This window comes from Taeniopygia guttata, chromosome 1A (genome assembly GCF_048771995.1).
Source record: "Taeniopygia guttata chromosome 1A, bTaeGut7.mat, whole genome shotgun sequence".
Lineage (NCBI taxonomy): Eukaryota > Metazoa > Chordata > Aves > Passeriformes > Estrildidae > Taeniopygia > Taeniopygia guttata.
In genome coordinates, this window is record NC_133025.1 from 17080123 (window position 1) to 17104826 (window position 24704).

A 24704-nucleotide genomic window follows, 5' to 3' on the forward strand; every position below is an offset into this window, starting at 1 on the left:
ACCCAGTCAGTGAGGAATGAGGGAAAACCTGTGAGATAGGCATGTCTGTGAGCATTATGGTCAGAGAAGATGGAAGGTGAGGGGATGTTCCAGACACCGGATCAAGGATTCCCTTGCAGTTTGTGGAGGACACCACAGTGGAGCAGATCACATGGAGGACCCCATGATGAAGTAGGGGAATATGCCTTGAAGTAATTGCAACCCATGGAAGAGCCATGTTGGAGCACAGAAAAAAATGAATAAGAACAGAAAGGAACAGTTATGGACTGACAACAGTCCCCCATTTCCCATACCTTCTGTGACACTTGATGAGCGAGGTAGAAGAGTCAGGGATGAAGTACTTGGCCTGGAAGAAAGCAGGGATAGGGAGGTTTTAATTTTGTCTTTTTTAATTAGAGGTTTTAATTTTGTCTTTGTCAGTATTCAACTCTATTTTAGCTGACAATAAATTGAATAAATTTTCTCTGAATAAAATTCAGTCTGTTTCGCTCATGACAGTGAGAGGTAACCACCTCCTTGTCTTTATCTCAACCCAGGAGTTTTCAATCTCATTATTTCTCCTTACCCTATAGAAGAAGGAAAGTGAAAGAACAGCTGGATGGGTATAGTCCAGCCAGCTAAGCTCAACCCACCACACCTACAGAATATTCTACTGCACCTTATATGTCCTTGCTATCTTTAGCCTTCTAAGACTTTCATCCAAATATAGTCCTTCTAGTGGTTTCCAGTATTCTACTGCAACCTTCTGCAGATTATCAGCAGTATTCACCCCATCAACTACAAATTTGAATGATAAAACGGTCACTTATATTTCACAACACTACTTTCATCAGGCTTTTAAATTCTATTCAGGAACACATTTAAAGAATCAAGTCATAAATCAGATTATGAAAGGTGAGTGAAAAGAACACAATAAGTTTTTGAAATAAGATTCAATAAAAATATTTTATTCTGAAATATGATTTTAACATGTTGATTTTATTTTTAATAATAATAACAACTATAGCAAAAGTGTAACATTTCTTTATTTACAGTGGAGATATGATTTTCCCTAAATCAGCACTACATGACAATCCTGAATTGCTCTTGCTGACAGTGAAATTATGGTGTTTCAGTGAGTAATAGAAACAGGTTTTTTTTTTAAACTAGGCTTTGTCTTTTTGCAAGATTAGGAAAATAATATACTTACACTATATGAATTTGCAACCACATCTGCACATAATGGCAAGCACTTGAAATGGTACATGGAAGAGAAACCCAGAACTAATGCAAAAATACTGATTTCCATCTCTGATATATAAACATTAATGGTGAAGAATCAGCTTTGATTCCTTATAAAAGCATTCTTTTATATAGCTGGTCTCACATTTTTATATTTGTTAGTAAAAATATTGACAAAACAAGACCTATTCTTGATTGCAAGTGCTTGTGAAAAATGATATTGCTACAATACCTCATTCTGGAAACCCCTAATTGTCAGAGGAAATTAATTTCTGAATTGTATTGTGGGTTGCTAGAGTAGAATGAGAAAGTGTGATTTAACCCCAGCTGGCAATCAGGCCCAACACAGCCACTCACTCAATCACTCACCCACTGTTGGAAGAGGGAACACAAAAAGTAAAAGTGAGAAAACTCATGGGTTGAGATAAAGATAGTTCAGTACGTAAAACAAAAGCCATGAAGACATGCAAAGAAGAATAAGAAATTTCTACCACTTTCCATTGGCAGACAGGTGTTCAGCCATCCCCAGGAAATGAGAGCTCCATCACATAACAGTAACTTGGAAACACAAATGCCATAAGTCTGAATGCGATAAGCATGATGCCATGTGCTCTAGATTATCCCTAGAGTCAACTGGGGTCAGCTGCCCTGCTTGTGTCCCCTCCCAAATTCTTGTGCACCCCAAAGCTACTTCCTGGTTGTGTGGGGTGAGGAACAGAAAAGGCTTTTACTCTATATAAGCACTGCTACCAGTAACTAAAACATCTCTACATTACCTGCACTGCTGCCAGCTCTCAACTTACCCACAGAGGCTATGTGGATAATTGCTACTGTGAACAAAACAAACAAAAGTAACACAGGAAGCCACCTAGTAAGCAAGATGAAAATTGTTAGAGATGTGGTCTTTCCACAACTGGGGGAAAAAACCAAAACTAAATTCTTGTCTAAGAAAAAGTATTGCCTTGGGATCAAAATAAATGTGAGGGATTTTTCAGGGTTTTTCCTCTGTCTATTTTGTGCTTCTGCCTCTCATTAAACTGAAATTAGGTCACCTACTGCTCTCTTAAAATCTGGTAAAATATGAAGGAACTACAGTGATTTACATTATATGATCAGTGATTAAAAGACCTGTTAATTAACTAATACAAATTAGTTCAGAAAGATATGCAAAAACACTGGCATTGAAATAAAAGACAGATCAAAATTCATAGTTATTTATAAAGTTATTATAAATACATATTTTTTTTCTCAATTGTTTATATTCTGAGTCTTCAGAGCTCCAGCCATATTATATATAAAATGTTTGCAAACATACATAAATATAGATTGCAGATTGATCTCAGACTGTATCTTAGTGTTAAAATAGAAGTGGATTACTTTTATAAGCTTTCAGCTATGGTTAAATATTATTCTTAAACCATCTGCTCAATGTAAACGTAATATACTAATATTTAAATTACATAACATTTAATACATTGTAATGTGAAAATTCAGGATCATGGAGACACAAAATTTACTGTAGTCAGTGATGATCAAACTGTGAGCAGCTATCAAATTACTGAAAATTCAGGCAGTACAATTAACAACTTGGTAGTTATCTTTTTGGAAAGCATCCTGTGTTGTCTTACATAATCAGGTGTACATGATATTGGCACATATGAATGTACAAGGCATCTCACTGAATAAAACGAAGGCTACAGTGATCATTTTAAGTCACAAAGAGAATAATCTTACACTATAACAAATGCCTTCCCAGTAAGATAGCTGTTAGATAAAAATGAATTCTATGTGTGATTTTTTCCAAAATATTTGCTGTATATGTATGGGAATATTCAAAAGAGTAAAAGATAATATTTTATTGTGAGTACACCACTTGAATGACCATAGGCTCATTCTCTGCTCCAAATAATTGCATTGCAATTAGTATTGAAGTTTGAAAAAGTATTTATTAAAGAATTTAATCAAGTATTTGATTAAAATGATACATATGTCATTGATTAATCATAATCAGAATTAAAATAAAGTGCATGATTAATGGTGAAGCTAAGAGCTAGTTAATGAATTCTGTTCTCTGGATCATTTATATTCTTTCAAGTAGACTATTCTAAAAAGATATGAAAAGCAGTAAATAATATTCCATCACACTTGACCACTCTTAGAATTGAAACAAAAAATATGTATCTGAAATATAGGGAAGTTATTAGTAATTTGTTTTTGTTCATTTTCTCCAATTCCATGTGGGCAGATGAAAACAAATGCTGCAAGAAAACAAAATTTAAAGGCTTCAAATTATTGTATCACTAAATGAGACAAAAGAAACTTATCCAACACCAATTTGATGGGAATAAGCAGACACCTGTACCGGGCGTGCTGGGAAGATGGGCGATAGCTCCTCCAAGATATATCCCACTCAACAAATACTACTTATCCCTTTTATATACTTTTTCTGCTAAGTAATCATTACAGAAGTTCTTTTCCATACTATGTATACTATGCCCACTCTTAAATTTAACCTTTACATTTATTGGTTCTAATAGTTTATAACTTTGTCAATATTCTTAGCCTAAACCAATATTTTTTACTAAGATCTACCAATTGGAATTCTTGATATTAAAATCAAGATGGGGAGGGTGGTGGGTTTCGAAGCAGCATAACTGATGAGCAGAATGGTCTCCACAGTTTCCTGACTGAAACATAAAGGTCTAGTAACTACTTGGAGAGGTTTCTACAGCTACATAGTCCAAACACAGCACTACTAATATTTCTATACCTTATACTTCACAATTTTCTACTTATAATCATAGCTAACAATTTACATTATTTGTTTATTTAATCAAAATATTCATAAAAATTGTACCAGTGCAGGTTTTATATATTTTGCCTTGTTGATATTTAAAAAAAAATATTATCTTTATAATACAAAACACAAAGCAAAATGACAGACTAGATGCACAATGCTAGAATTTTGAGGGCTTGGCATAAATGGCTGATCAAGAAAGCTATATTTTAAAAAATGTGATTGTTGAAATTGTTAAAGAACTTTCAGGTCGATTTCCTTATTCATAAATGATTCAGTTTTATTCCTCAAACTGAGTTGGGTTTGTAGCCCAGTAACTCCACACAACATACTACCTCTCCTTAACTGAGTGACGACCACAACAGATGGAGACCAAACACCTTGACTAAATGAAATCAATGGACATTTATAGATATTTTACAGACATTTCATGGAGCTGTTCTGTAGACTAAGAAAATCATATCTATGTACAATATAAAACAATGAGAAAGAGGATGGTGGTAAAAGAGCGTGTACTGGATAGTGTATAACCCAATCATGATATAAATGGCATGGATTAAGGGGTGTGGAGCGTGCTGGTTTTGTCAGGGGTAATTAATTTTCTTTAAGATGTAATAGTTGTGGTTTAAGAATAGTATTCCCTAGTTCAGTGCTCCCACTGAGACTCTCTGAAACCAGACCCTGTTCAGTCCCTCCCCACTGTCCTCTCCCTTTCCTGCTCTGAGGAGTTGAGAATTGTGGGCACAAAAGGTGCAAATTACTGGTAGGGATAAGAACAATTAACTGGAAACAGCAAAGAGCTAAGAAAACGTAAGAGCAGCAATACTAATAAGAAAAGTGCACAAAGAGTGGGTGATTTACATGCAAAATACCCAACTAGAATTGATGCTGCACAGCTGCAGCCAGTGGCAGCAGAGTATCTCAAATGCTGCATCCACCAGGCTTTCTCCACACCTTTCTTTTCCAAACCAAGAGAGAGGTCACCTTCTCCCACCATAGCAATGACAAGATGGTATTGAATAACAATATCTTGGCCCTGCCCTCTCTTGCTGATCTGGGAGGAGCCAGAACAGGAGTATAGAGCTACATTTTGAATTTGTACTGATAGCACAGAGAAGGTTTTGATAATGTTGAGCAGTTCTTACACAGTCAAGCCCTTTTCTACTACTTATGCCGTCTTGCCAGTGAGTAGGATAAGGGTGCACAAAAAGGTTGGGAGGATCCAGAGATGGGACAGCTAACCTCATTGACCCATATAACATAACCATGACAGGCTCAGCACATAATCCAAGGGGAAAGTTGGCTGGAGGCTGGCTAGGCATTGACTGGTGGTGAGCAACAGTTCCTCATTTGTTATCACTTGTCTTTATTGGGTTTTAGTTCTCCCTTCTTTTTTTTTTTTTTTTTTTCTTTCTCCCTTTCCATTACACTATTATTGTTATGATTATTACTGTTATCTCAGTTACTAAACTCCTCTTATTGGACGACATTTGTTTTCTCCCTTTTACCCTTCCATTCCTGGATGGAGTGAGTAAGAAGTAGTTTAGTGCTTAGTTGTCAGCTGGAGATAAATCTTAATAAAACATTATGTCATATTGCTAAATACAATTAAGCAGAGACCACTGTCTGAACCTGAGACCAGCTGGCTTAGGCTCACTGAATTCACATGGTACACTGTTTGGCCCAAGGCTTCTTCAGAGCCCATATGGCATCTCTGCAGCCAAAAGAAGAAAATCTAATTCTAATTCTCTATGTGTATGTGTGTGTCTCTGTATAAAGGAGGGGCTTCATTTCAAAGTAATTCAAGAAACTGCCAAGATATATTACAGTTCATTACAAGAATGTTTTCACAGTAAAAGCTTTTGTGGCAAGCCCTGGTGAGTGGCGTGAAATCATGTAATGGGCGTTTGAAGATACAAAGCCAACTGGGCTAATGTTTGAGGACCTCATAGGGCAGAGAAAGTGCATTATTATCCATATACCTATGGTCAATGATCCCTAGCATACGTTAACACCTAAATCATGCCCAGGCAGTGTCTTGGAAAGCAAATGGGAATGGCTTAAATATTCCAGGGAGCATGCAAATGCTTAAGCAGTATGGATGATCAGCGGTCTAATGCTGACTCTGTCTCCTGCTGCTATCTTACTATACAGTACAGATGTAACTTATCTGTCTCCATTGACAGTAGAGGAAAGTTTGTGTGAATAGGTTAACTTTCCACACAGTGTCATTATTTTTGATTATACAGTTCAGTCCCTAATAAAATTGAAGATCCAGGAGCTGAGACATTAGGTAAAACAAGTCAGAAAAAATAAACTGGGTTTATTTATGGGTTGATTTCCTTGGCACTTTTTAGTCTTTTCTGGATTTTTTTTTTCTTGATATATTGAGTCATATATTGTTCATGTTATAGATGGCCTGGTAGCATAAGTAGCAAAAGGAAAAGGATGACTATTTTGATATTCAAAGAGACATTGGTGTATCCTGGAACTTTGGATTTCTAACTTTTTTTTCCTGATGTGCCTGTATGAGCTGTCTAGACCTCTTTATGATGTCAGTATATATAATTTATGATCCAAGAGCCGGTTACAGATTTCAGTGCCCAAGTTTCAGGGCTCACCTTGGCCAAAACTGGGCTGGGCTGGTTTCAGCTTCTCTCTCAGTGCCAACTGTCTGTTACCTCCCCTGTCTGAGCCTGAACTGTGCCACTACTACCATGGGATGAGTCTGACAAACCCAGGGAATTGCTGTCTGACAAACAAGAGCCTCTGATGGGGGCTGAGCCTGGGGAGGCTGCAGGGCCATACTCACACTCAGTGATCTACCAGAAGGCATAAGTCCAGGTCAAGGAAACAAAAATTACACCAAGATGAACATCATATCTCTTCTAGTCAGGGCCTTGGCATACTGAAAATTTGCCCCTTACAGAACAGTGACACTAGAGGGACACTGTGAGTGAGAATAACATCAAAGGAAGCAGCAGATACTAGTCAGATTTCTGTACAAGTTGCAGCATATTAGTGAATGTTTTCTATATAAATTTGTACTTAGATTCCTAGTCTTTCTTTAAGTGAACAAATGGTGAGTATTTGTTGTATTTTAGTTAGATTTTTTGAGATGTTAATTACACACACATATACAAAAAACCATTGTTGTGTCCACACATGTGGTGTCTTTTATCCATAGTGGAACATGGTTGGCTAGAAGTTAACTTAGACTTGAATACAGAAGAGGATTACAGCCTCACTGATGAGTACTGCTCTGGGATCCCTGACATAAATCAGACATGGACCTGTTGGAGTGAGGCCAAAGCAGAGCCAGGAACATGGTTGGAGGTATGGAGCACCTTTCCTATGAGCAAAGGGCAAGAGAGATGAGGTTGTTCCATCTGGAGAAGAGAAGATTTTGGCATCACCTAATTGCAGCCTTTCAGTGCCTAAAGATAGCCTACAACAAAGAAGGAGAGAAACTTTTTACAAAAGGATGTAGTCAGAAGACAAGAGGAAATAGTTCAAACTGAAAGAGAGTAAGTTCAGATCAGGTATTAGGAAGCAACTCCTCACTGTGAGGGTGGTGAGGCACTGGAACAGGTTTCCCAGACAGGTTGTGGATGCCTCATCCCTGGAAGAGTTCAAGGCCAGGGGCCTTTGAGTAAGATGCTGTTCCTGCCCGTGACAGGGACATTGGAACTACATAATCTTTAAGATCCCTTCCAACCCATACAATTCTATTAATCATTCTATGATAATTCATGGGTTTGGATATAAGTAATATATATATAAATAATGTAAGGATATTTTTAGAACACAGGGATGAATTTAATTAAGTTTGGAAACCATTTACCAAGCATCCCCTACACTAATAAGGTTCTTTGTTGTTTTTCAACCCCTAAAATTTTAGTTAAATGCATGTGTGTATAGGCAGGAACTCCTGATACTTTTTCTTTGTCCTCACTTAGTCTTACTGTAGATAGGACAGAATTCACAAAATACTGACATATTTCCAATTAAAATCAATTTATTCTGCCTTCCAAGAGGATTCAGCACAAAGCAGCACTCAATACTTATCTATAAAATGAGTTAGTAAACCTAGCTTTACTTTTAAGTCAACAAAGCTATCTGGAGTTAATGGTTTCAGAGCAGAGGTTAATAAACACATGATTAGTCTGTTCCTGGTATGTTTAATGCTTAACTTTGGAAAGGATGACATCTTGAGTCATTGAGTGTATTTGCTTATAAAGGCTTTTGAAGGAACAATGAGAACCCCTTAGGATTTTAGACTGTGACAAATTCCTTGATAACTATTTGCACAAAAAAAGGGTTAGGATTTGCAAGCACATAAAGTGCTCTTTGGGCTTGCTAACTCTAATCAAACAGGCTTCATTTCTAGAGGGTGCCTGATATAAAATTCTTTATAATTAAAATACATTTCATTCCAAGTGCAAACTCTGTTCTTGGCCTTCAGAAGCTAGAAGGCAGTAGGACAGTGGTAATGAAGCTAATTAGCTAAAGCATTGGTTAAGATTTAAAAGGGTATTTTCATCTAGCAATATCTGGATGTGCCATTTGGTATTGCTTTTAGGTTTGTGGTTTGGGGTTCTTTTAGTTTGTGTATGGAGTATCCTTTTACAAAATTTGCTGTCATCTTAGAAACAAAATATTTTTGATTAATAAACAGCAGGGTTTTTTTTTTCTTTCCGTTTGAAAGGAGATTACATATAAAAACAAAAAGTAAGATTCTTTTTAAAACAATCTGCCAGTATTTAAAACATTATTACAGATATCAGAATGATACTGTCATTTAATTAATTGACTCTATGAATCACTGATTTTGGCTAAAAGCAGAATTTAAACTATTGGAAAGGGAATCTCTTACTTAGAAGCTTTTACATCCTCTGGTTTTAGTTTCCTGTAGATTAAGACTTTTTGAGCTCCATACTTTCTGGATGAAGCAAGCTGTCACCAGCCTTGGACTCAGATGATTTAAATGGTCCAGGTTATAATTACGGATCCTGGAATAGTTACTGTGGTATTTTTCCTTTGACTGTTTCATAAATTAAAATGCACAATGTGAACATAAATTAAGGGTTGCTTGCAAATAACAAAATCAGAAGCCACACCTATAATAAACTTTAAATATGGAAAAAGTATCAATAATTTTATTTGTTTCTTATGTGATAACTGACACATTCATGACTGAAGAATTAAAAATAAAAAGTATGCAAACAGACCAGATAGTCTGATACTGCAGTCTCAGAGATACAGCAGGAAGAAAAAAAAAGTCAGTGTTTGCAGATGCTTATTTTTCACATAGTCTTTGAGTGAAAAAAATTCTATGTTTACCACCAGCTGGAAGTATTCTGGATTTGCTTTGCCTTTTTCATAGTTTCACTGTTTCACTTTGGAAACTTGTCAAAAGACTAAAAGCTGCTACATAAAGGAGGCTGTGTGTATATATTTAGCTGTTTCCTCATGGAGGTGAGCTTGCTGGGCGTGAGCAGTGACTGAACAGAAATTATCTAGACATACTGAGAATAGCACCATAACCCAAAAATATGTCTGTCAGCAGGCATTTCCAGTAAATACTTCCTGTGAGGAAAAAGTCTCCACACAGGTCTCCATACCAACTACTCCCCAAAGAAACCACCTTAGAGATTTAAAATTTTACTTGTTCTGTGTTTCATAGCCACTTCTTGAGAACAAAGTGCAGAAAACCTCAGTGGCAAAGAAAGTGGTTGTTGATGGTTAATCATGGAATTTCCCCCTAAGTGGAATTCAGAGCTATGCTGTTAAGATATTTACTCTCCATGCACATTTATGAAGACAGTTAATTGTCTTAAAGTTGGATAAAACCTCCCAAGGGAAGAGAATTTTCCCTTGAGTAGCCAAGATATGTTCACAATATAACTTGAAAATCCTACCCAGCTACTGTATCTGCAGGGGCAGGTGAGTGCTTCTATTCACTGATGATCTCTTCTAGACCATTTTCATCCATACATTCCTTTTAAGTACTGCAAAGGCACTATTTCCTCTTGCCCTGTCACATCTGACTTGGGAGAAGAGATTGCCTCCCCACTTGGCCACAACCTCTTTTCAGGTACTGCAGAGAGCAAGAAAATCTCCCCTGAGTCTCCTTTTCTCCAGGCTGAACAATCTGATGCTGGAGAAGGGAAAAAGGGGTCCAATTCATGAGGAAGGAGTGTCAGAGATAATGGGGTGAACCGACTGTAATCCCACTTCCCTGCCCTCTGTATTATGGAGGAAGAGGAGGTACAGATTCATGAGTAAGGTTAAGCCTGGGCAGAAGGGAGGAGTGGGGGAAGGTATTTTAAGAATTGGTTTTTACCTCACACCATCTCCCCCTGATTTGACAGGTAACAAATTCAGTTAATTTTCCCCAAGTTGAATGTATTTTTCCATGATGGAAATTGGTGAATATCTCCCTCCTCTAATCTGACCAATGAGTTTTCCACCTTATTTTCTCCCCTCTCCTGTCCAGTTAAAGAGTACAAGTGATAGAGCAGCTTTGGTGGGCACCTGGCATCCTGCACCTACCACAACCTGAAGACCCTTCAGCAGATGTAGGAATTTATCTGTTGATTCTGCAAAACTGCATTAATATTTTACACAAGTTTCAGTAAGAATATGCATATCTGTATAATTACGTATGCACAAGTATTTCAGGCTTGGAGAGATACAGGCAAGATACTAGCACTCAGGGATACATTACTGGGGAACAACTAGAAACTCCACTAGTTTTATAAATAGAAAAACAGACTCCAGAAATGAACATAACCACATAAAAATTAAGGGTATGAATGGGTATAAGGACTTGGAGGAAGATTTTAGGTGACATTGCCAAGTGATGTGAGAGTAGACTGATTTTAGCTATGTAAATCCACAAAAAAAAAAAAAAGAAGTTCTCACAAAGAAATAAGAATTTCAAAAGTTTTACTTTAATTCATTGAGGAACTAAAGACAGAACTGTTACATGGACTGAATGATGGGGGAGGATTATATGAAACGTGTCACGGAAAGAACAGATATAAATGAGGTGAGTTATGAATTGAATGCTATAAAATATAAAGAAGACTATTATTTTTTCAGATAAGTACTGATGCTTTATAGAGATAATACAGTTCAGGTTATGACTGATTTTAGGAGTAGAGACATATGTTGTAACAGAAATAATAAAAAATGATAATATAAAATGTGTATATATTAAAATTGGGAGTTTTAGAAGGGAGATGAGATGGTGAAATAATGTGTCTTCAAGATCAGAAAAAGTGACCCAAGTAGAGGTTGCCATTTTCATAGTCAATACAGTATGTAAAAGAAAAATAGTGCAAATGCTGAACTGGACTGTGGTTACTTCACTTGTGTTTCTGCAAATCTTTTTCAGTCAGGCATAAATACCAGAATGAATTTAAATTCAAGCAATAATCTGAAGGGATTATTTACAATTAAATCTAATGATATTGAGGAAGGAATCAATTAAGGAGAAATGTTTAGTGTTTTAAGAAGTTTACAGTGGATGGCTTTTTGTAATAACTTAATGTCATATAGTTTTCAAGTTAACTGAAATAAACACTCTAGGATTACTAGATAAGTCTTTCTTTAAGAGTTATCAAATGACAGAAGAAAATTGTGAATTGCAGACCTTGAGAAGAAGGCTAAAAAGACAAAAAGGATATTAAAAATGCAGAAAAAGATGAAATAGAAATCTGAGAAGAATGATGAAAACAGTAAAATAGATAAAGGGTATATTAAAAAGGAAAGAGATAATTGAAATAGATATGTGTATTAAGAGATGCTAACCACATTTCTAAAAAGATTTTGAACACTGCAAAATAAAAGATCAGTGAAGGATGAAGTTGAAAATTTCAAGATCAAATAAGATACAGAGTAAAAGAGAATAGGAAAAGAGATAAACCATTAAATTGACTTTTCTTCCATGAACTGCACAATATTTATGAGAGAATAAGAAATCATGTCATCTGTTATTAGCTGGGTGTCCAGAATCTTGAAGGCTTTCAAAAAAGGTGAAGTAATACCATATTTGGACAATTTTAAGAAATCTCGAGGGGAAAAATAAAACTTTTATCTGACATTTAAGAAAATCATACAAGACACATAAATATATATATGTATATACACACAATGTAATGTTAGCTATAAAGTAAAATTTTTAAGATGACACCTTATGAGTGAATGATATATAGATAACTGATCTTAAAATACAAGACTAAATACTTATTTTTATCTTAATTTAAATATAATAATTTTTAAAAAAAGGATTAAGTATGTAATCATTATTATGGTCCAGATCCTGAAAAATATTTATTTTTATCCTAACCTCCTCTAAAAATTCCTATTGTTATTAGGCAATTTATAGAATGCTATGGGAATTCATTCAAAGGTTCAATGTTCAATGTTATATCTTTTAAGGTCTGGACCATAAGTATCTATGGAAAAATATCAAAGATCTATGAACATCTCAGCTGCAGGACAGACTTTCTGTACAGTACACAAAGAATGTAAAAAATTTCAGAATGCATTCTCCTGTACATTTAGTAAGGATTCACCTAAAGCTGCGTGAAACAAAAAGTACCTAAAGTGGATAATGGAGGAAGAAACAAAACAATAAGTATAATTTATGACAGACGTGGCTCATAAATCCTATTTCCTTATTTTCATCACAATCCTCAACCTGAAGTCTTATGCTATAAGTTATGTGTCCATACATTTTCTTCATTCAAGAAAACTACAGTAAGTGCTTTCTTTCAGAAAATGTCTCATAAAAGTTATGCTTCAGCCCACTTCATCTTTTATGCAGTTATTAAATAGGTGATGTTAATACACATTTCCTTTTTACCTTCCAATACAATGTCTTAAAACCCAGAATATACTCTCTGAATTGGGTTATTTTTTGTTCTTTCTTCTGAAGATGCTACACTAGGGATAAAACTAAAAAAAAAAATTAACTCTTTAGCTTCGTAATCCTGTGGTATCCATCTACCCATGAAGTAGTTAAATGCATGTTCTGTTCCCACATCTTGGTGCTATATATTATATTTTTAATAACAACCCCAGCCCCTATCCAACACAACATCCTCATATCTATAGTCTTTAAAACAAGGACTAGAGATTTTTTTTGCTCAGCCAGCACACACAGTATAACCATAAATCTTAGAGCTTCATCTAGATTCTTCTTTCTGATTCACAGATTTTGAGTTTTATCTAGTTTCAACACAATGTGTTTAATGTCCCATCTCCTTTGAGACTTTAATCCATAATAGTATGCATTCTTTCTAGAAGGTTTGGAAAAGCATTTCCTCAGAGAAAGAAGTGAACACCTTTCTTGAATGCATTAATTCAGCTCTCACTATGTACTCCTGAAGCTGAGAAAAGTAGTAGAATGTATTTTGCTTGGGGTATGATCTGTAAGGCTGAAACCAAATTTAACTGCTTATCTGTTTTAATAAATCCCTATTTAACAGAATCAGATACTGCTTAAGCACAAACAACAATTTATTTCCCCAAAAGTAGTATAAACATGAAAAAAATGTTGTCATGTAACTGGAAAAATTTAGTATCAAAAATTAAAGTAGATTATTCTGGTTTCAGCTGGAATGAAGTTAATTTTTTTCTTAGTATCTGGTACAATGCTTTTGGATTTAGTGTTTTGGATTTAGTAGGAGACTAATGTTGATAACACACTGGTGTTTTGGCTGTTGCTGAGTAGTGCTGACCCTAAATCAAGGGCTTTTCAGTATCTCATGCTCTGCCAATGAGGAGCACAAGAAATTGGAAAGGAGCACAGCTGGGACAGCTGATCCAAACTGGCCAATGGGATATTGCATTACACAGAACACCATGCCCAGTGGATAAACTGGGGGGAGGGAAGCTGGCTGTGCAGATCTGATCATTACTGAAGCATGGGCTACGCATCAGTCAGTGGATGGTGAGGAACTGTATTATTTGTTGCTTGTTTCTTTTGGGTTTTATTTCTCTATGTCACTCTTTTTGTTGTCTCCTTAATAATAATAACAATACAATCCTTAAACTTTTCTCATTTCAATGCATTGGGTTCACCTATTTTGATTATCCTCCCCATCCCACTCTGGTGGGAGAAAGAGTGAGCAAACATCTGAGTGGTGTGCAGTTGTTGTCTGGGGTAAAAATGCAACAAGATACAAAACTTTACCACAGTGAGATGTCAGGAAAGAAAAGCCATCTGAGCATTAGCAGTAAAACCTAAACTTCAGCAAGTTCCTTTTCTATGAACTCAGCTTTTAGCATAAAATCATATTTGGCAACGGGATGAATCACAAAAAATGTAATAGTTGCATTATTTCACTCAGTTAGAATTTATCCTGTTTCTCCACATAATTAGGTAGTTCTCACTGGGCTTAAAAATAAGTTTTCTGTTGCCCTCCTGTCCATTTGTGCTTATATTATTTGGTTTAGATAAATTTCTAATGTCTATATCTAGAAACCTGTCTCTGCAAACACATTTATTATGTGAAGCAAAATGTGAAATATTTTAGTGCTAAATGAAATCACATGGATAAAAAACAGATTAAACGACACTGTGAAGTAAGACACAAAATGTGAAGTATCTTTATTTACTTAAATACCAGTGTTTAAATTCAATCAAATTTTTAAGAATAAATTTCCATATGATTACCCTTAGCCCAAAATTGCACATAATATACCCCTTCAATCTAATTTATAATATTAATAACAAAAACATGATACAGACTTAGAAAATGTAGATGGTTTTACACTTAAAATACTGCTTTATAAATGAAAAGGAAGCAGGCAATAATAAATACTGTATGCTCAAAAATATGTGATAATTCGTAGCATTATGGCACATCAGGCTCAGTATGATTTTTGGGTAGAAGATCAGTATATTATTTCTGTCATTTTCTACATGCTCACATTCATAGAAAAGATTTTTGGTTTCATGTATATCATGCATATCTTTTAGATCCCATTTTGAAGTGAAATTGAGAACAGAGTTTGTCTTTCACATCTTGAACCTTAGGAGCATACTGTTTGCAGAAAGCATGGGATTTAAACTGTTTCATTGTTGGTTTGTTTTTTTCTCTCATGGGTACAAGATTGCCTTAATGCCATTCCTTCTTTTCCATACTTTGATCAGTTGTAATAGCCGAGTTCTGTCAGCCGAGCAGGCAGCCATCCATCTGGAATTCGGTGTTGCAAAAGAAAATACGATTATTCAGGATTTCTTCTCCTCTCTTGCAGTAAGTATTTGTATACACAGGTAAAAGGCACACAAAAACTAGAATCAACTGCAGATCTCTGTAAACTCCCGCCTGCTTGCATCACTCTGACTTTGATTAGGCATTCTCAGCTGTATCAAAAATGCCCTCAAAGGTGGAGAGTGGGAGAAGTGGTGCAGGGAGGAAGGGAGAGAGAGATGCATGCACACATATGAATTAATTACAAATGCACACCAAAGGCAGGTTAAACATGACTATGCTTGCTACTCTCTCTAAGATGCCTGAAGAGTCCTTGCTTTTCAAAGAGCTCCTTTGAATCACGTGGGTCCATTTACAACATCAGAAGGAAAATAAAATTCATCTTTTGAGGTAGCCAGTCCTGTGTTAGAACTGGATTTATGCCATTGATGTGTGTAGCTCTTTCCCATTTTCTTTCTTTTTCAGTATATCCTTTTTAATAGATTCATTTTAAGAAAGATCTGTCTCAGTGAAATTCTTGGCAAAGTTCCCATAGGCCCCAAGGCTACTATTGAATGCCTTTCTAGGAGTAAAGTAAGGGAACCAGGACAGAGAACAGGTTCAAGGCTCTCCTTGAATATACTTTATCATATTTTCCAAATGGAAATCCTGCATCTTGAATGAATGCATCCACTCATCTGGTAAATGTGATCTACTTTTCTCAAAAAAATCTTTCTCTCTTTGTGCCAGACTTAGGCCACAATAGAATGTAAATACCTAAATATCATAGAAGCATTGCAAATAAAAGGACTCCGATCTTGAATTGGCTTTACTCTGCAAGTTCTGTGGACTCATCTGGACTCATCTTGGCTAGAAGTATAAGCTCAATTTTTCCTTGCTAATACTTAACTTGTCTGAGCTAGCAAATATTGTTTACAGGAACAGTCTGTCGAAATGAGGGGTCAAAACCCCCAAATATTGCAGCTTCTTAACTTGACCTTGAGAAAGGCTGATGGGCCATTTCCAGACTTTACCAAGGCTACAGTGATGAGAAGACAATGTCTGATAACAAAAATAAGCTACACAATATCAAGGAAGGATAAATCCCACCATGAGTAGCATTCTCTCATTTGAAGAATTCAGGATAAGTCTGATTCTTGAAAAAAATATATCACTGACACTAGGACCTAAAGTTTATGTTCAATAATTTTGTCTTACATATACGGTATGTCTGTATTATTTAGGTAATCTGGGCTACTTAAATATCATATTAGCCAACTCTTTTATTTGTAATTTGACTACTTTTTCTATTTTTTCCCAAGATTTTGAAAGCCCTGAGAGCGTTGCCATAATGTCACATTTTGTATATGTACCTAACAGAAATGTCTGACCTACTTGCCTCATAGTAAAACCTTATTTTCGTTTAAAAAAGACCTGGTGCTCCAAAATAAATCATTAATATGTTAGTAAAAATATTGGAGTTGAGAAATAGTGTCAAATGTTATTAATTATTTAGCATTGAAATAATACTTTCCCCAGCCCCTCCGTTGAGTGCTCTTGTAGCATACAAGAGATCAGCTTAAGCCTTGCCCATTAATGAGCCCCTCAGATCAAATGTCAGACATTTAAGAATGTTTGCAAAATAATCCATGTGCAGTTTAACAGTCCAAGTTTATGTACATACCAAATATACCCAACTCAAATGTAGCACACAGAATTTTGTTTCTTTGGACATTTTTCAGGGCTTTATAACAGGATCTTACACTACATTTGAGAAGAACCATGAATAGCATCATTTGTAGTGGAAGGGTACTGAAAAGCAAGGTACTCCAGTACCTAAAACATAACATTTGGGCAAAAGTTAATAATACTTGGGGCTGAAATATAGGTATTTAGGAATAGTTAAAATACTTTGCTCTTCTGTGGTTACATTGAAGATTGTCTCATAAAAAAAAAAATCATTATAATGCATTTCAGAGGGTTATAATTTTTTTTTCAAATGTTATATAAATAACTACAAATCTAATTTTCAAATTACAATTTCCAATTTGATAGAGATTAATTCTTTTATGCCAACCTACTTCTAAATTTAACACACTTTTAAAATTTTAATTTTTTAATTTTAATATCAGTTTAAGAAGTTAAATGCATTCTTGCTACAAGACAGATAAATAACCACACTAAATGATACAAAAAATTATTTTGGTGATTTATTATGCCCATAATGCAGTTCCTCTTATGTTTTAAAGTTATTTCATATTTAATATAGAAAAAAACCCTACATTAATTTTATCAATGTCTCTTTAAAATCAAATAATTTGAAGCATGATCATTCTTAATAATCAATAGCAAATATGTATTCATACTAACAGGCAAAGTTTGCTAGAAAAAAATATACCAATTTAGAAATGGTGTAAAAACACCACAGCAACTGATGAGTTAAAAAAAATACTGGATCTAAGAAGTAGTCTGACAAAGCTGGTGAAACTTACCATAACTAATACTTGCAGAAACCACTCTGCATGTAGAAGGTAGGAGATATTTTGAAGTTGACAGGATTTTTTTCGCTGAGCCATAAGAATGCTAAAAGCAGTGTAACCACCTCCCCTGACACCTGACTCCACTAGGTCCAGGCCTTCTTCTGCATTAACTACTTCTGGAGTTTTTTTGGTTTTTTTTTTTTATTAAAGCTTTGATAAGTGTTCCCATTTTACAAGGACAAGGGATTGGTTTGTAGCCTGTGAAAATCAGCAGAAGCAATTGTAATTCATACACATATGTAAATCTGTTTATATGCCTTTCCTTCTCATCAATTTTAACCCATTTTCCTTCTTCAATAAAAGTAGTTATGACAGAAAATTGGATTTCTTTGTTCATAGGTGTTTCCTTGAGTCAATATGTTCCTTATTTGATCCCAGTCTTAGTCTCCCTTGACCATCCACGGTTTCTTAACTGTGGAGGTTAAGATCCATTCATAGCCATACCACAAAGCAGAGTCAGCAAAGCAGAGTTTCAACAAACCACATCCTTATAAGTCTTAATATATAACTCTTTATTTGTATCAATCTATGGTTATGCACTCCCCTGGTATGTTTTATACCCCCTGCTCGCCTTGTCTGTTTTATTTAAGTCTGTAAGGCAGCTTGTAGGAAAGAGTCCTTGTCTGATGTAAATCCAGTTAGATTCCAAAGGACCTACCTCAAATTACATCAGCCTCCAGTGTAGCTCATTATATTCCTTTGATATCTACTTTGCCTTATTTATAGCAGGAGAATAAGCTATGATTTACATTGACTGTTAAATTTTTGACTGAAACATCTAGCTTTACGTTTTCTATTTTACCATTTGTCTTTAACTCCATTCAAAGCTGTCAAGGCTTTTATATGCCCTGGTAGCAATTCTTAGAGGAGTGTTCCAGGTATAGAAAGAGGCAGCTGAAACTGTCATACAAGTTAGAGATTTCTCACTTCCTCCAGACATCTAACAACAGCCTTAATATTAACAAACTCAATTATTTTCCATTACTATCTTATAATAGCCCTACTATACAGCCTATGTTCCTGTAGTAGGGCCTGATAGGGATCATGACAATACCTTTTTTCTTCTCTGTCGCTTTCATTATCCAGAACATGTGCTTATGTGATTTATCAGGTGCACTTATGGTATTAATAATGAAATTATGCTATTTTTTCCTGGTTTTAATAATGATATTTCGCTGCTGTGTAAACCTAATACCTTTACCAGAAGTTCATACTTATATGTCACTCCTTGTGAGTAGCTTAAAGAACATTTTACTACATGAAGATGTGTAACATAAGTATTTTAGGTGTATTTGAATTATTTCAAGTTAATAAGACCATCAATGAAATGTAAAGCATAGTAATTATTTTTACACTCTATATAGACTTTTAAGTGACAAGAAATGGTCACAGCTTTGCCTCAGTCAGTCAGAGTTTCAAAGAATCCTGATGGTAGAAAATAAATTCTGCAACAAAAAAGTTGTTCTGCAAAAGTGGAAAGCATATTTGAAATGTGTTTCATTTTCCACCACCTTATTTTCCTGCCACTGTGTAGCTCATTGGAGACATATTTATTATTGTTGTAAGTTAAACCAGTTTTTTGAATTTCATTGCTGCACTGCACCTTAATAGACTTCAGACAGTCATCTTAAGAGTATAGGAGTTACACAACCTGATTTATGATAAACACCACACATGTACCTGTAGGGACCCATTATATCTTCTAAAAGCATTAAAAGATGTGTAGGGATACTATTTGTGGAACAAGACCAATATTCCCCTTCTTAGTCATTGGTAGCAGAATAAAGATCATAAATCTTTTAAAAGGTGCTCTACCCCTGCCAGATGTGGATGACACACTTTTTTTATGCTCAAGCCTACTTCTCATCATACGGTCAGATTTTATGGTCCTAGAAGTCTTTTCCTAAGTGACTTAACCTAAGTGACTCTATGATTCTGTGATCATCACACACAGGGAAAAGACTAGTGTGTTAAGATAGAAAAGCAGAAAAAACTCAAATAAAGATGGCTAGTGAAGTATTCATTTGGATTTATTCCTTTGGTAAATCATAATCATAATCAGAATATTTTTTGAAAAGATCTGTTAAATCATAACTAAAATATTGATTTTTTTTTTATTGGTTCTAAGTAAAAATCTAATAAATACGGAGATGTTGTTAGTCACTTCTCTAAGTAGAATTTCTTAACTCTGTTCTTGAGCTGATAAAAAATGACCCTACATTTTGTGTGCCTGTTTCTTAGGAATATTTACATTTCAAAAAGGTACATAACTTTACCCAGATTGAAAACAAAGCTTCTAGTTCTATAGTAATATATTTAGACAGACTTTCACTGAAAGAAAAAAAAAACCGAAGGGGAAAAATGTTATAATGCTCTGAGTGATATTGAATGGTGGCTACTCGTATTGCTTATAGTTTTTCAGTTACTCTCTTTTATGAAAATGACCATACACTGAACTCTCTTTACCTTTGTGATTCAGAAGCAGAAACTTTCACACTCGAGCTACTTCTTCTGAAGTTTCAAGTACAGTGATTGTTTATGAAAAGTGTGCTGTGAAAATCAATTTTCCCCTCCAAATATTTCAAAGGAAGCATCTGTCCTTTGTGAACATGTTTTTTGTAAGTCTGCATTGGAAACCAGATGAAGTTCAGTCATATCACAGTTGTCATCTGCAGATACAATTATACAGCTATATTTAATGCCTCAGTGGATAACCCCACATTACAGTTTAATTTTCCACAGAAATCTAAATTTGTTCTTGGACTGTGTATTTTCTATCACATTAGATAATCAGTCGGAGGAGAAATCCAATTTTAACTCAATCAACAATACTTTGAAGAAGGTTGCATAAACTAACTTGCAAAGATTTTAGTATGCAATCCAGCATGTGACTAGTTTGTTCATTTATTCATCGCTGGAAACATTCTGGCATGAGACTGAAACTCTATGAATGATTCCTGAAGTGGTTTTTTTTACTGTTTTGGGACATATTATTCTCCTGGGGTTTTTAATTTGTTTGTTTTGTTGTTTTGTTTGTGTTTGTTTTGTTTATTTTTTCTTTTTAGTAAATAATATGGAAGATTTTTTACTGTTTAACCTGGAAATTTCTAGTTCTAACTCTGAACCTCAAGACCAAAGTGGCCCTCATATTACCATAAAATAGATATGACATTTATTTTGCTATGTTGCATAAGAAAATAATATAAATTACAGGTCAGAATTTTTTAACTGTCTGTTTTCTTCTGATGATGAAGGGTTGGTTTCTGTGTCATTGCATCGTTATTTTAGTTGGTTTTAAATTGATGGGAACCTCTGCACTTCATGAGATTTTCACATACACAGCTTGATGTATATAGTTATATCAACCCCAACCCATGGTATTCACCTTTCATTTTGTCTTAGATGTTATTCCTTATTATTAACCCCAGAGACTATGAGTGCTAAATAATATCTTTTTTTTCCTTGTTTCTGAACAGTAAAAAATAATCATAGTGCACTGACAGAAAATATTAATTTTAAAACAGATGTATTTCAGTTAGCTTCATATACTTTCTTTGATAATATTCAGTAGCAGAAACTTTAGAAGAAATTCTAATAGGTACTGTACCATGAGGCAAAGGGATTAGACTGATGGGAATCATATGTCTGAACTGGGCTAGTGTTGAGATTGAGAAGTGAGTCACTCTATTTCTCCTCAAGTTCCTGATCCAATAATTTTTATTAATATTTAATATAAATTAAATACTACCATGGATTCCAAATGGTGTAAACGTATAGCAGATATATTTTCTATTGCCTGAAAAACTGATTTAATAATAGGGTTTTTAAAGTTCCTTCTCTTCTACCCCATGACCTTTCTGTGAAAAGAACACAAGATCTCTTCTTTCCAGAGCCAGCATCCTCAGCTAGACTTTCCCTCTTAAGATAGACATAACCTCTTCAAGGTTACCTGAGACACCTTTCCTACCTGTGTTTGAGTACAGAATTATTGTGGCTGCAGATTTCAGATTTTATTTCTTTATGCTAGACTTTCATGTGATCAGCAATTTTGCTATGCTTTCCAAGAGGAAAACCACAACTTGGTAGCAATAAAAGATATATCTCTTGTCATAGAGCCTTTTTACCCTTTAGTAAGTCCCGCTCCCAAAAAAAAGTGCAAGTTCTATTATCCTTCCAAAAGAACGTGCAAGTTCTAGGTATTCTTACCTAATCCAAAAAGAAAGATGAATGCAGGCTGTAGTGTAAAGCAGAGAGATTTCATTATAGAAGAGGCTAATGAAAACATCCATGGTGATTGTTATTCTCTTCAGCAGGAGTGTGGAGTGCTACTTCCTTTGCTTTCCTATAGATAACAGGTGTGATCTACATGGTTCTCTCAATACATCATAGTATAAAAAATTGGAAGAAAGCTAAATACAGATTAATATAGTGCAAGGGAGACAGAAAAATATTTCTGTGTATGCCTTTCTGGATATATGAATATGATAATGTTGTGGCCCAACCTTGGCTAGGGACTAAGCACCGACACATTTGGTGACTAAATTTCTCCCCCCCCTGCAGAAAATAAAAGAGCAAAAGTGAAAAATTTTGAGGGTTGAGATAAGAACAGTTTAATAAGTGAAACAAAATTCTATGTGCAAGCAAAGCAAAATAAAAAAAACTTATTGACTGTTTCTCTTCCACAGGCAGATGTTTAGTCATTTCTTCTAAAGTAGATCCTCATCACAGGCAGCAGTGGCTTGTGAAGACAAACAACATAAGCACCTATGTTTCTCCCTTCCTGCTCCTTTCCTGAAGTCTTTTTTTTCCTGAGCATGATACCATATGACCTTGCTTTGATTCAGGTCAGCCGTCCCACTGCTTCTATTTTCTTGCTTACCCTTGGATCATTTTTGGGGGATGAGGACAGGGCCAGAGTGAGAAATAAGGGAAGGCCTTGATACTGTGTAAGCACTGATCAGAAGCAGACAAAATACAGGTGTGTTACCAACACTGTTAGCCACAAATGTGAGTAGAGCACCATACAGGCTGCTGTGATGAGAGTTCACTTCATCCCAGCCCGACCCAGTACGAGTAGACTTGAGTGTGTCCATTCTGGCAAAGCTGTCTCATGGAATAACTCTTGTGTGTATACATTAGGCAGTGTCTATTCTCATAAGGAAGAAGGGCTATTGGTACTCCATGTAGAGAATATTTTCCATGCATTGCCAGATGGCAAACAATGAGAGGGAATCAGCATTTTTTAATCTGAAAATGTTTTCAGTTAGAGGTACAGAGAAGTGTGGCATGTGACAGTAAGCAAAGCCAGGCTTCTGCTGTTGTCATCAAAACAGAAGTGAAAGTCTGCTTTTCTTAAAAAGGCTCAAGACAGTAAGGATTAATTATTTAAAGAAGGGAAAGAGGGAGAAGATATTAAAAAAGGAGCTGGATATCCCTACATCAACCGAATACTTCGTAAGCATTGTACTTCATGTAATTTTACTGCTATTAAGTCAAATTGAGGTTTATTTTGCTCAGACAGATTAGGGCTGCATTGAAGGCTTTCCTACAAAAATTTTGGATGGAATTCCTGTATATTTTTGCTCAGTTTTCAGTATGTGCATAATGATTCATATTATATTCTCAATTTGGCATCTACTTGATATCACAGGCATCTGTTTTAGAAAATTTAATGGAATTTGTGAAGGTCATTGAGACAGAGTTTAGAGCAGTTGCTTTTCTACATTGATAACCAAGACAGAACTATGTGAAAGATGACAGTGGGGACAATTGTCATTGCTGAGAATGCAGATTCGTGCGTTCTGGACAGAGAAGTGATTTTGCACTGAAATAAAATGTCCATTTGCATCAGGAAGAGTCAAATGTTCAGGCATGAAGAATACTATCAAGTAGATGATTCTGGTCTGTCTGAATTTTCTGACCTGATGGGTAAGGTCCTAGAATACCTTGCAATGCCAGTAACTACTGGTCTTATGACAGGGGTATGCCTGTCATTAATGATCTACTGGGATCCACTGGGGACTTACTGGTTGGGGATATATCCATTACTGATGGTCACAGGAAAGTTAGACATGCTGCTTTACCAGAATTCATTGGATACAGGTATGTCACAAGTAGTAATTTTCAATAGGTAGACAAGGTGATGGTAAATACCACCTTGCAAGGAGACAACCTTGAGGGCAGATTGACAAGTAGCAGATGATCATATGGAGTGTTTCATCAGGTAAAAGAGGAAGCCTCTTTGGACCCGAAATGGTCAAGATAGGAATGACATGCCCACAGCTAATAACTTGCTCCTTGCAGAGGTCTATGAAGGCTATTCCATAGCCAGAAATACATGATCCATGCTAGCTGATGCTAGAGTGAGAGGTGGTCCTCATAAAATTGCATATGTTTTTATTATCCTGCCTAAGGCTGGTACCTTCTCTTATTCAAATATGGTCTTGAAAAGCTTGTACAGTGCTGTGACCAGTGTAACCTAGTGATAAATTATCAGATACCTCACCTGTGCTGGAGATAACTTTCCTACTGCTTAAGAGCTCTCATGAGTTTGCAGTCTATGACAACACATTAGAGAACATTGAAGCAGAGAAATCTTTGCTGAGGAGCAAAGGAAATAAGTTATTTCAGATATTGGTGAAAGCAGATCAGAAATTCTTCATAGACTTATTGGGTTTTGATGCATTTATAGTTCCTTTGAGGTAGGTGAGACCTAGGAAGGATTTGGAAACACAGTATAGGTGTAAAGTCTTCTGGGATAGATGGTATGGATTATGTTGCATGGCTAAGAGAGAGGATTTTTGAAATACTTCAGAGGATGACAAGTGTTATGTTAAGGCTACTAGGTATGAAATGTTTAGATCATCTTTACACATCCTAATTCCTTTAATGTGACCATTAGTTTTTGTGTTTTATACATGGGCTGTATTTTTTGTG

At 35.4% G+C, this 24704-nt stretch overlaps 1 protein-coding gene and 1 long non-coding RNA gene across 2 annotated transcripts in view; one reads left to right on the forward strand and one right to left on the reverse strand.

The window, feature by feature from the left end:
• The window catches only part of TAFA5 (TAFA chemokine like family member 5), a 673456-nt gene that overhangs the window by 608728 nt on the left and 40024 nt on the right, over positions 1 to 24704 (forward strand). The gene's annotated exons all lie outside the window — the stretch shown is intronic.
• Positions 1 to 24704, reverse strand: part of LOC140681091 (uncharacterized) — a 96682-nt gene that overhangs the window by 1646 nt on the left and 70332 nt on the right. Inside the window, exon 2 of the long non-coding RNA XR_012052335.1 lies at positions 294 to 346. This is a non-coding gene — a long non-coding RNA (uncharacterized lncRNA). The remainder of the gene's footprint in view (positions 1 to 293; positions 347 to 24704) is intronic.